The sequence below is a fragment of the Triticum aestivum genome, chromosome 7D (genome assembly GCF_018294505.1).
Source record: "Triticum aestivum cultivar Chinese Spring chromosome 7D, IWGSC CS RefSeq v2.1, whole genome shotgun sequence".
NCBI lineage: Eukaryota > Viridiplantae > Streptophyta > Magnoliopsida > Poales > Poaceae > Triticum > Triticum aestivum.
The window spans coordinates 590,038,400-590,051,330 of NC_057814.1; positions in this window are offsets into that span (position 1 = coordinate 590,038,400).

Genomic DNA, 12,931 nt, shown 5'->3' on the forward strand with positions numbered 1-12,931 from the left:
AAGCTGCCAAGAAAGCCAGGAAAGTTAAAAAAAGCCGCCAGGAAAGCCGCTCCCCGTAAGAAGGGGAGTAAACCTAGCGCCTCGGACCTGCTTCGTCTGGAAGACACCTCCGAGTCAGAGGTAGTTCTTGACTCTTTAGGCTCCTTTTTTAACCATCTTATTGACACGGATTATCAGCAGGAGGATACTGGAACAAGTCACGAAGTGAATGAAGAGGTAACTATAATTTCATCCGACTCCGAGCCTTTGCCGAGACGGAAAATTCGAAGAGTAACCCGGAAAGTAAGATTTTCACATCCTTTAGCTTATCAAGATCCTCAATTTCTTTTGAAGCGACATATTTATGAGAGCTGAAGGTAGACCCGGACTAGCAAAGGCGCAGACCTCTCCTCTGGCTTACCCGAAGCAACAAGGAAGCGCCGGACTTAGGTTATCTCCGACTTATATCCTTTTCATCCTTTGGCGGGCGTCACTCGTCAACCATTCAATTCTTCTGATTCAAACTACCAGGGAACTTCACCTTCCTCTGGCGACTCAATGCAGTCTAGCTTGCCGGCCTTCAAGACTGCACCCGGGTAATGATGATCAGCTTAATTTGTGCATATATTACTCATGTTTTTGCACTAACTCTTTGACTTTCAGTGTACAAGTAAAGCCCAGCAAGAGGGCGAAGAAAAATAAGCCGGCCGAAGAGTCGGTCCTGATTGAACCTGAGGCTTCTACTCATGAGCCGCCGTCTGCACCAGCTCCTGAAACCACCACTGCTCCATCTGATGAACAAGTGATGGAAGGCTCTGATAACCCGGAGATCCCCAGCCCGGCTCATCCAGATGATCCGGACGTTGTAATCACCCGGACAGAGTTTGTCGAACCGGGAAGACCCACCGTGTTAGCTAGATGCTCTGCCAAGGAAGAACTGCTGGAACGCCGCAGGGCCAGGCTGGACATCACTGACTATGCTAATCAGAGCATTGGAGATATTGTCTCCGGCTATGTTAATCAAGTGCACAACAGCCGGGACCTGGAAATTGATATGGTGAAGCAAATCCAGCAAAAATCTGAGGTATGACTCTCTTGCTTACTCCATAGTTATCCTTACCATGCCTGCCCCCAAGTCTATGACTTATGATAAAATATGTTGTAGACTTAATACCGGCTTAATAATTACTGCAAGAAAACCGGCTTACCTGGTAATACTCAAGGGCCGGCTTAAACAGCATAGTTAACCCGGTTCTTTCCTTACTTTAATCAAGTAGCTGAGCAACTTTACACATTAGCCAGCATAGTTGACCCGGTTCTTTCCTTACTTTAATCAAGTAGTTGAGCAACTTTACACATTAGCCCCCAAGTGCCAAGTACCTTTGCCTGCAAAGTGCTTGGGACTTATCTTCATGAACCGACACTGTAAATAGAGCTTTTCAGCATACATTAGCCCCCAAGTGCCAAGTGTCTTTGCTTGCAAAGTGCTTGGGACTTAATGTTGCATTATAATCACCCTAACTGTAACCCGGAATTTGTACAGGCCGCCTGTAAGAAATTTAAATCGGAAATCTCTGAACTAAAGAACCGCCTGAAGACTCAGGAAAGTGAGACCCAAAAGGCCAATTCCAAATTTGAATTCAGTGTCTCTGCACAAGAGAAACTGAAGAAAAAGTTTGAAGCAGAAAGAAAAGCCTGGGCGGATGAAAAAACTGCCTTGCTCAGCCGGGCCGAACAAGCGGAGACCGCTCTTACTGAAAGAACCGCCGAACTTTCCGGCTTAAAACGCCATGTATCTCAGATGGTCTCCGCAATCTTCGGTAAGTTACTCTGTAAGTTTCTAACTAGTTTACATCATTCATTTCCCATAAGTCTCACCATTGCCATCAGCTCACCTGACTTTGTCATGCAGGTCCCAGAAGTTCCAATCTCAATCAGAACGTGTTGACCAAGCTGAAGGCGGTTTATACCTTGGTAGAGCAACTTTACACCGGGTCACAACGTGCCTTATCCGTTGTGGCTCTGTCAAATGAGGTTCCCACTCACCTGGCAGATGTACTCAGGCGGCTTGCCGTACTTCCTCAACGCTTCCAAGAGTTGAGACGGGCTTCTGCAAGAGCCGGAGCTATAGCCGCTCTGAGCCGGGACAAGGCGTTTCTACCGGAGCTAGACCCGGCCGACATCTCTCTTGGATACCCCAGCTTGAAGGAAGACGGCACCCCCTTTGACCAAAAAGACTTCGCCGCCTGTGTGAAGAGCGTGCGCCCGGTGGCCACCTTGATTGTAATGATACAGACCTTACCAAGTATCAACCGGGCTATGACGCGGAGAATCAGAGGATCCCAACACCACGCTCTGAAGCAGTCAGCCTGATTCCTCCGACTCGTAAGCATACCTTCGCCCCTGAAGTTGACCCGGCCGGGTTAATTGATGATGAGGCTCAATTTGAAGACTTGAGTGGCATTGACTGGAAATCATCAACCTTCCAGGTCATGGACACATCCGGAGGAGCGGAGTGGGATGACCCGGAAACCTCAGGCCAACAACGCCCTTGATCTCGCAGGCGGCTCATATGATGTCTTAAAAGACGATGCCTCACCTTTCGGACTCGGGGAGTCATGTAATAGAGTAGGATGAACACTTAATTTTGTCGTGCCATCGTGCACGTGTGTAGTGCTTAACTGCATTTAAACTGCTCCTTTATATGCTTCCGGGTTATGTTTGATCCTCTGCTTTCCTGAAGTTTTAAATAGCTGTCTTTAATTGTCCTGCATAGAAAACAAGTCACAAGTCTCTAGGCGGCTTACCGCACGGAGAGTCATATAACCCGGAATATGAATCAAAGTCATAATAAACCGGCTCTCAATTATATCTTCGAGATACCATAATAGCATACCTGCGAGCCTTCAAATATACTTCCGGTTTATATAACCCGAATAATGAGGTGGAGAACTCCGGCTCACCAGCACTTATAATGCTTATTATGTGCCATCAACATTATTAATCAAGGTTAAGCCGGTGGAATTAGAACCACCCTTAATACTTTTGATATGATCAAAAGAACTTGTTTGCAACAAAAAGATGTCAAAAATTTGGAGGCTTCTGATTCAAATACGACCAGAGAACCGTCCCAAAGGGGTTAAGCTAAGATTTGAATACGATCATATAGTTCCCAGTGGCTTTGGCGTTGCCGATCAAGAGGGTACCGACAGCTATGTTCTCTTTGGTTCGAATACGACCTATGTTTGAACAGGAAGCCCCCAAATGACCTTGAGAGTTGTTTAACGACGCTGATTCGAATACGATCCACGTCGGTTCCCAAAGGGGGTTAAGCTATGATTCAAATATGATCAAGAAAAACTCCCCAATGAGCTCGGCAATATGCCAATCAAGTGGGTACCGACAGCTATGTTCTCTTTGATTCGAATACGACCTATGTTTGAATAGGAAGCCCCCAAATGATCATATTTTTAATGGCTAGATTCAAATACGATCATAAGCCGGATCAACCTCCAAGTGACCATGTAATATTATAATGAAAATAACAATGATACATTTACCTTTGGAGGAAAAAAGGACAGAGGTCCTGCTTTATTATTTATCACAATATATACATGGCTATAGAAATATGTACATTATGAGAGCCGGTGGCTCAAGTGTAATAAGGCCGAAGCTGAGCTATGTTCCACGGCCGGCGGGTCTCCTCCTCCGACTTACGTGAATCTTTGTGCTCCCGAACATCGATAAGGTAGTATGACCCGTTTTGCAAGTTCTTGCTGACCACAAAGGGCCCTTCCCAAGGCGGGGATAACTTGTGTGCGTCTGTTTGATCCTGGATGAGCCGGAGCACCAGATCACCTTCCTGAAAGACCCTGGACTTAACCCGGCGGTTGTGATAGCGGCGCAGGTCTTGTTGGTAAATCTCCGAGCGAGCTGCTGCTACGTCACGTTGTTCGTCCAACAAGTCAAGAGCATCTTGACGCGCCTGCTCATTATCCGCCTCGACATAAGCCGCCACTCGAGGCGAGTCATGACGGATGTCGCTAGGGAGGACCGCCTCCGCTCCATAAACCATGAAGAAAGGCGTGTAACCCGTAGACCTGTTAGGAGTAGTATTGATGCTCCATAACACGGAGGGTAACTCCTCCACCCAACAACCCGGCGTCCGTTGCAAAGGGACCAAAAGCCGGGGCTTGATGCCCTTCAAGATTTCCTGATTGGCTCTCTCAGCTTGACCATTGGATTGAGGGTGAGCCACTGATGAAACATCAAGCCTAATGTGCTCTCGTTGACAAAACTCCTCCATGGCGCCTTTAGACAGATTGGTACCATTGTCAGTTATAATGTTGTGTGGAAAACCAAAGCGAAATATCACCTTTTTCATGAACTGAACCGCCGTGGCTGCGTCACACTTACTAACGGGCTCTGCCTCAACCCACTTTGTGAACTTGTCAACCGCCACCAAGAGGTGGGTCTTCTTATCTTTGGACCTTTTGAAAGGCCCAACCATATCAAGCCCCCAGACTGCAAACGGCCAAGTGATTGGAATCATCCTCAACTCTTGAGCCGGCACGTGAGCCCGTCTTGAGAACTTCTGACAACCGTCACATTTACTGACCAAGTCCTCTGCATCAGCATGAGCCGTCAGCCAATAAAAACCATGACGAAAAGCCTTGGCCACAAGGGATTTTGATCCGGCATGATGGCCACAATCCCCCTCGTGAATCTCACGTAAAATTGCTTGACCTTCCTCAGAGGAAACACAGCGCTGAAAAGTTCCAGTGACACTGCGATGATGCAACTCGCCATTGATAATTATCATTGACTTAGACCGCCGGGTTATTTGTCTGGCCAAAGTTTCATCCTCAGGCAATTCTCCCCGGGTCATGTAAGCTAAGTATGGCATTGTCCAATCTGGGATAACATGGAGAGCCGCCACCAACTGTGCTTCCGGGTCAGGAACAACCAAGTCTTCCTCTGTAGGCAACTTGACAGAAGGGTTATGTAGAGTATCCAAGAAAGTATTAGGCGGCACCGGCTTTCGCTGAGAGCCCAGCCGGCTTAATGCATCAGCCGCCTCGTTCTTTCTGCGATCGATGTGCTCTACTTGGTAACCCTGAAAGTGTCCAGCAATGGCATCAACTTCGCGGCGGTAAGCCGCCATGAGGGGATCCTTGGAATCCCACTTGCCTGATACTTGTTGGGCCACTAAATCTGAGTCGCCAAAGCACCGTACCCGGCTTAAGCTCATCTCCTTAGCCATCCGAAGACCATGGAGCAAGGCCTCGTACTCAGCTGCATTGTTAGTACAGGGAAACATCAACCGTAGTACATAACGAAATTTGTCACCTCGAGGGGAAGCTAACACAACTCCAGCCCCCGAGCCCTCCAATTGCTGGACCCGTCAAAGTGAATAGTCCAGTATGTATTATCCGGTTTCTCTTCCGGCACCTGCAGCTCTGTCCAATCGTTGATGAAATCCACCAATGCTTGAGATTTGATAGCAGTGCGTGGCACGTATTTTAGACCATGAGGCCCAAGTTCTATAGCCCACTTAGCAACTCTTCCTGTGGCTTCTCTATTTTGGATGATATCTCCTAGGGGAGCAGAACTGACCACAGTGATAGGGTGGCCCTGGAAATAATGCTTAAGCTTCCGTCTTGCCATGAACACCCCATAAACAAGCTTCTGCCAATGTGGATACCGTTGCTTGGACTCAATGAGTACTTCGCTGACGTAGTAAACCGGCCGCTGAACCGGATGTTCCTTACCCGCTTCCTTACGCTCCACCACCACAGCCACACTGACGGCTCGTGTGTTAGCGGCTACATACAACAACAAAGGCTCCTTGTCGACAGGAGCAGCAAGGACTGGCGGCTCAGCTAGTTGTCTTTTCAAATCCTCAAAAGCAGTATTAGCAGCATCATTCCAGACAAAGTCTTCTATTTTCTTCATCATCTGATACAGTGGCATGGCCTTTTCACCCAACCGGCTTATAAACCGACTCAAAGCAGCGATGCGACCCGCCAGACGCTGGACGTCATTTATGCACGCCGGCTTAGCCAGAGAGGTGATTGCCTTGATCTTCTCCGGGTTAGCCTCAATGCCTCTCTGAGAAACCAGAAAACCCAAGAGCTTGCCTGCAGGAACACCAAAGACACACTTGGCCGGGTTAAGCATCATCTTATAGACCCGGAGATTATCAAAGGTCTCTCTCAGATCATCTATCAAGGTCTCCTTCTTTCTGGATTTGACCACGATATCATCCACATAGGCATGAACGTTGCGCCGAATCTGATTATGAAGACAATTCTGCACGCAACGCTGGTAAGTCGCCTGTGCACTCTTGAGCCCAAAAGGCATAGACACATAACAGAAGGCTCCAAAAGGAGTAATGAACGCCGTCTTCTCTTGGTCCTTAACAGCCATTTTGATCTGATGGTAACCAGAATACGCATCCAAAAAACTCAAACGCTCACAACCCGTCGTAGCGTCAATAATTTGATCAATACGAGGGAGAGCAAAAGGATCAGCCGGACAAGCCTTATTTAAATCCGTATAATCCACACACATACGCCAGGTGCCGTTCTTCTTGAGCACGAGCACCGGGTTAGCTAACCATTCTGGATGAAAGACTTCAACGATGAACCCGGCCGCCAAGAGCCGGGCTACTTCCTCACCAATGGCTTTCCGCCTCTCCTCATTAAACCGCCGGAGGAATTGCCTGACTGGCTTAAATTTCGGATCAATATTGAGAGTGTGCTCAGCGAGTTCTCTAGGTACACCGGCATGTCAGCAGGTTTCCATGCAAAGATGTCCCTGTACTCACGGATGAACTCGATGAGCGCGCCTTCCTATTTCGGATCCAGATTGGCACTGATGTTGAACTGCTTAGATGAGTCACCTGGAACAAAGTCAACAAGTTTAGTCTCATCAGCTGACTTAAATTTCATTACCGGCTCATGCTCCGTGGTTGGCTTTTTCAAAGACGTCATATCTGTCGGGTCAACATTATCCTTGTAAAACTTCAACTCCTCTGTTGCACAAACAGATTTAGCGTAAGCAGCGTCGCCTTCCTCACACTCCAAGGCTATCTTTCGGCTGCCATGAACCGTAATGGTCCCATTGTGACCCGGCATCTTGAGCTGCAAATACACGTAACACGGCCGTGCCATGAACTTGGCATAAGCCGACCGCCCAAATAAAGCATGGTAGGGGCTTCTTATCTTAACCACTTCAAAAGTCAGTCTTTCCGCCCTGTAATTGTACTCATCTCCAAAGGCTACTTCCAGCTCGATCTTACCGACCGGATACGCCGACTTACCGGGCACCACCCCATGGAAAACAGTGTTGGACTGGCTGAGGTTTTTATCAGTTAACCCCATACGACGGAAGGTCTCATAATAGAGGATGTTGATACTGCTGCCTCCGTCCATGAGCACTTTAGTGAATTTATACCCCCCAACCTGAGGAGCCACCACCAAGGCCAGGTGACCAGGGTTATCAACCCGGAGAGGATGATCTTCCCTACTCCATACAATAGGCTGCCCATACCATCTTAAATAGCGGGGAACCGCCGGCTCAACAACATTTATAGCCCTCTTGTGAAGCTTCTGATCTCGCTTGCACAGACTGGTAGTGAACACATGATACTGTCCACCATTGAGCTGCTTTGGATTGGTCTGGTATCCCCCCTGCTGCTGCTGCTGATTACCCTGGCCAGATTGCTGATTAAAACCCCCTTGAAAATTCTGAGAATTGGAATTTGAGCCGCCGCCCGGGCCATGAAAGCCGCCGGCGCCTGAGCCGCCGCCCGGCCCATTGTTGCCCTTAAAAGCGTTGGAATTTTTGAAGGCTTTCATGATTGCGCAGTCTTTCCATAGATGAGTGGCCGGCTTCTCCCTAGAGCCATGCCTTGGACAAGGTTCATTCAACAACTGCTCAAGCGTCGGGCCTGACCCGTCGGCTCGGGGAGGCGGTCTTCCCTTGCGACGGTGGTTGTTACCCTGCGCATTGGCGTTGGCTACAAACTCCATACTGCCATCAGCCTTACGTTTGCTACCTCCCTGGTTCGCCGGATTATGCTGAGGGCCCTTGCCATTGCCATTCTTCTTTCCCTTCCCTGTCCTTTCATCATCCGACGCGGGATCCTTGGTACTATCAGAGTCGGCGTACTTGACCAGAGCCGCCATCAGCGTACCCATATCATTGCAATCGCGCTTGAGCCGCCCGAGCTTCATCTTCAGGGGCGCAAAACGACAATTTTGCTCCAACATTAAAACTGCAGAGCCGGCATCCATCTTATCAGACGAATGTATTATCTCTTTGACCCGGCGAATCCAATGGGTTGTAGACTCGCCCTCCTACTGCTTGCAGTTAGTCAAATCCACAATTGACATAGATTGCCTACATGTATCTTTGAAGTTTTGGATGAACCGGGCTTTTAGCTCTGCCCATGACCCGATAGAATTAGGCGGCAGTCCTTTCAACCAAGTGCGGGCAGTTCCATCCAACATCATGGTGAAGTATTTGGCCATTGCCGCTTCGCTGACCTCTAGCAACTCCATAGCCATCTCGTAGCTCTCGATCCATGCTCCGAGTTGTAAATCAGCCATATAATTAGGTACCTTCCTAGGTCCTTTAAAATCCTTGGGCAAACGTTCATTACGGAGAGCCGGCACCAGACAAGGGACACCTCCGGTCCTCGTAGGTATACCCGCCTCGATAGAAGCCGTCGGATAAACCGGGAGGGGCTGGTAAGCCGTCAACTGAGGCACCTGCTCCGCCTCTTGCCGTGCTCTGTCTTGGTCTACCACGTTAAAGGCTCCATTATGAGCCGGGCCGTGGCCAGCTGGCAAGTCACGGCGCCGGACGTTGCTTGAGCCGGTCGCTGAAACCATGTGTCTGCTATAACTTGGGCTCCGGCCTAGACGTGGGGTTGAATGGATCCTGTCCCGGCTATATGAATATGCCTCCTGTTGCGCCAGAGCCGTCTGAAGAAGTTCTCTGACCCGGTAGGTTTCGACCACCGTTGGAGAGTCGCCCTCGATTGGGAGAGCCGCCAGTCGCGCCGCTGCGGCGACCATGTTTTCCAGCGGGTTGGCATAATGACCCGGTAGTATTGGCACGTACTGAGGCGGGGTAGTGTTCACACGGGGAGGCCCCATCACTTGCGGCTGAATCGGCGTTCCAGCCCCGGGTGCCGTGATCTCTAGCGGGTTACTGGGCCCTGCACTAGGCGTGTTGAAAAGGTTTCGAGGATCGTAAACCGGAGGGAGTCGAGATTGAGCCTTCTGATGCCTCCTTCTCATGATCTCATTGGATGCGTTCTGATCCATCGTGAGCCGGAAAGACTGCGCCTGAATCAGCTGAGTCTGGGCATCGAGAGCTGCCCGCTCTACAGCCATCCTGATCCCTTCCGCTGCCAGATCTTCCTTGGCTTTTGCTATATCCAGCTTTAACTGTGCCACCTCCGCCTCATGCTGAGCTTGATCCGCTGGGACGACCGTAGCGGTTAACAGGGCCGTCATCTTATCTGTGAGATCCATTAGCACCTGAGCCGGCGAGTGCGCAAGGCCCCCTGCCCCCGCGGCGGGGTTTTCAACAGGTTGTGCGCCAGCCATGAAGATTCCAACCCGGCTGGGCGGCTCAAAGGGGTGCGGAATACTCTCACCATTGGAACAACCCCTGAGCCTGCCATCTTGAAGTTGATATAACGAGTTGGTCTCGTCTGCGGACGACTCGCCGTCAGAGCGAGCGGCCGTCTCATCGCCAGATCCAGATCCTTCAGAGAGTCCTCCATGGACGCATCCCACGAAAGCACGCTTCAAGGCAGGCAGAGTCCGGGTGGGTCTTGCACGCTGAGCCGTCTCGATGAAGTCGGCGCAGAGGTCCGGCTCAGTGTCCGGCTCGCCAATCTTGCCAATGAAAACGTGGATTCCGCCGAAGGGGACCCGGTACCCGTACTCGATTGAGCCGGCGTCGGGGCCCCAGCTTGCATCGTCGATGTAGAGCTTGCCGCGACGACTCTTGATCATCCGGCCCACAGCGTATCCCTTGAGCCCTTCGAAGCTGCCCTTCAAGAACTCAAATCCACCGTGCGCTGGCCCCACGGTGGGCGCCAACTGTCGTGGAATTGTCACGGCAGATGTCCTCGAGCAAGGACTTAGTCGTGGAGCCATCGCCGCTAGGAAGCTTAAAGGGGTTAAACGGGACAAAGGACACGAAGATTATACTGGTTCGGCCCCTTACGTTGAAGGTAAAAGCCTACTTCCAGTTGAGGTGGTATTGCTTAGGGTTTCGATGACTAGGAGCTAAAACCGCTCTACCTGGCTATCGATCTGATCTTACTTGTCCTGAACCGCCACCGGGTCGTCCCTTTATATAGAGAGGTTAACGCCCAGCGGCTCTCAGAGTCCCGGCCGGCTTATAAACAGCGTCCGGCTCGAACTCTTAACTATTCTTGCCTTACACTACAAGTCACGCCTTACGGCGGTTTACCACTACGGGCCTTTGAGCCGCCTCTGGGCCTTGAGCCCATTACTGACCCGCCATCCTCGAGCTTGACTCTGGGCTTCATGCGATGATCGTCTCAATGTAACCCGGCCCCTCCTGGGCGGGTGACACCAGTAGTTATATCCCCAACACCTTCCGTAAAGAAATATAAAAGCGTTTAGATCACTACTTTAATGATCTAAACATAATGCTCTTAGAGCAACTCCAACGCGCCGACCCAAACGGACGGCGCATTTATCCGTTTAGGTCGGCCATCCACTCGGTGTCCGCCCTCTTTTTTATATGGGTCGACAGTGCGCCCAATGCGCCGACCCATATTTACCGGCGTGGCCGGTTGGCCTCCATTTTCAATGAACAATTTGCATATTTCACAAGCAAATATATAGTTTCACACGGAAACATAGTTTTCACAACCAAATATAAAGCATAGTTTTACAAGCCCGGATGAATTAAATTGTTCTCACATAGTTTTACAAGCCAAATAAAAAGGATACATGTATTGCTTGCCAACATGAGCCCACATATGGTCGACCAACTCATTTTGCAGTTGCATGTGAGTTTCCCAATCACGCATTCCATGATGAAATTGGGTGAACTGTTCAAATGTTGCCGCTCCTTCATGCTCAGGCACAACATTCTCGCCCTAAAACTGAAACCCTTGATCGTAGATACGTTCCGGACGCTCATCTTCTACGATCATATTGTGCATGATCATACAAGCAGTCATGACCTCCCACAACTTCTTCGTGCTCCAAGTCCTAGCAGGGTACCGAACGATGCCCCATCGAGATTGCAAAACACCAAAGGCACCCTCGACGTCCTTCCTAGCACTCTCTTGCTCTAGGGCGAATCTTTTCCTCTTCTCTCCGACGGGGTTGGGGATTGTCTTCACAATAGTGTTCCACTGAGGATAGATACTGTCACCTAGGTAGTATCCTTTGTCGTACTTGTGGCCGTTGATGGTAACATTCACCAGTAGGATGTTGCCTTCGGCAAGCCTTGCAAACACCGGCGAGCGTGAAAGCACGTTGATATCATTGTGTGATCCGGCCATGCCGAAGAAAGAGTGCCAGATCCAGAGATCTTGAGATGCCACGGGCTCAAGTATGACAGTGCAAGCCCTGACATGACCCTTATACTGCCCTTGGGAAGCCCCTGCTGACAATCATCGCCAACAAGAGGGCTGTATCTTGAGGAGTCGGCTCTCTCAAGTACTCAGGGCCAAACACAGCAATCACAACCTTGCAGAACTTGTACATGGAGTCTAGGCATGTAGACTCGCTCATACGAACGTACTCGTCAATGAGATCACCGGGCACTCTGTATGCAAGCATCCGGACGAATGCAGTGCATTTCTGATAAGAGAAGCCAATCTTTCCAAGGGCATCCTCTTTGCACTCGAAATAGTCATCGTAGCCAACCACCCCCTCTCTAATACGGTTGAAAAGATGCCTACTCATACGGAAACGGCGGCTGAATTTCTGATGTTTGAACAACGAGTTCGTTGTGTCAAAGTAGTCCTTCCAAAGAAGGAAATGTCCGCTCTCTCGGTTGCGATTCAACGCCGGAAGGTGCCCCGAAATGGAGCCACGGAACAATGGCCGCTGGCTATTGAGGTGGTGATGGACCAACACGGTAGCCAAGATCTCCTCCTCCTCATCGGACGAGGAATCCTCGGAGTCGCAAAGGAAATTGTGGAAAAAGAACTCGTCGGCGGAGTCCATTTTGTACCTTGGCAAATTGTTGAACAATTTGCGGGCGTCGATGAAGGGGCCGGCCGGCGAAGGGAGTCGCGCCACTCTCGGACCAGGTGGCTGCCCTGGCGGGGTGGCGAGGCGGCTTCTTGGTCGCGACTGTGTCAGGGAGTGGGGGTGGGAAGCTTTCGGATCCCCGGCGGTGGCGGCGACGTGGGAGGTGGCGGCGTTGTAGGGGGGGATGTTGCGGCACCGACAACTGGCAGAGGCACCGGAAAATGGGCGATGGCGGCGGCGACAAAGGAGGCAGCTGAGGGTTTGCTGTTGGGATGGGAGAGGATGGCCAATGTGCCACCAACTAGCGGGCCAGGGGGAGGAGTAGGCGGGCGCCGCGTGCGTCCGTTCGCGCCGACACGAATGAGCCTCAAAATTGGACCACGAATGGATCGGCAGGCGGACGAAAAGCGGACGCGCATCCGTTTGGGTCGGCGCGTTGGGCCGATTTTTCTATCCATGCCGACCAAAACGGATGTGTGCGGACGAAATGGGTCACCGGCGTTGAAGTTGCTCTTATATTTCTTTGCAAGGGAGTACGTGCATGATTTTCGGATTATTTTCCTGGCCGACGTGACCTTTCGGTATCTCAATAATAGGCATTGTGGGGGACATGTGAATTGAAATCGAAGGCGTAGCCGGGCCGCGTGTCCGTCCGGCCGGCCGTGCGAATATGCCCCTGCATCTAG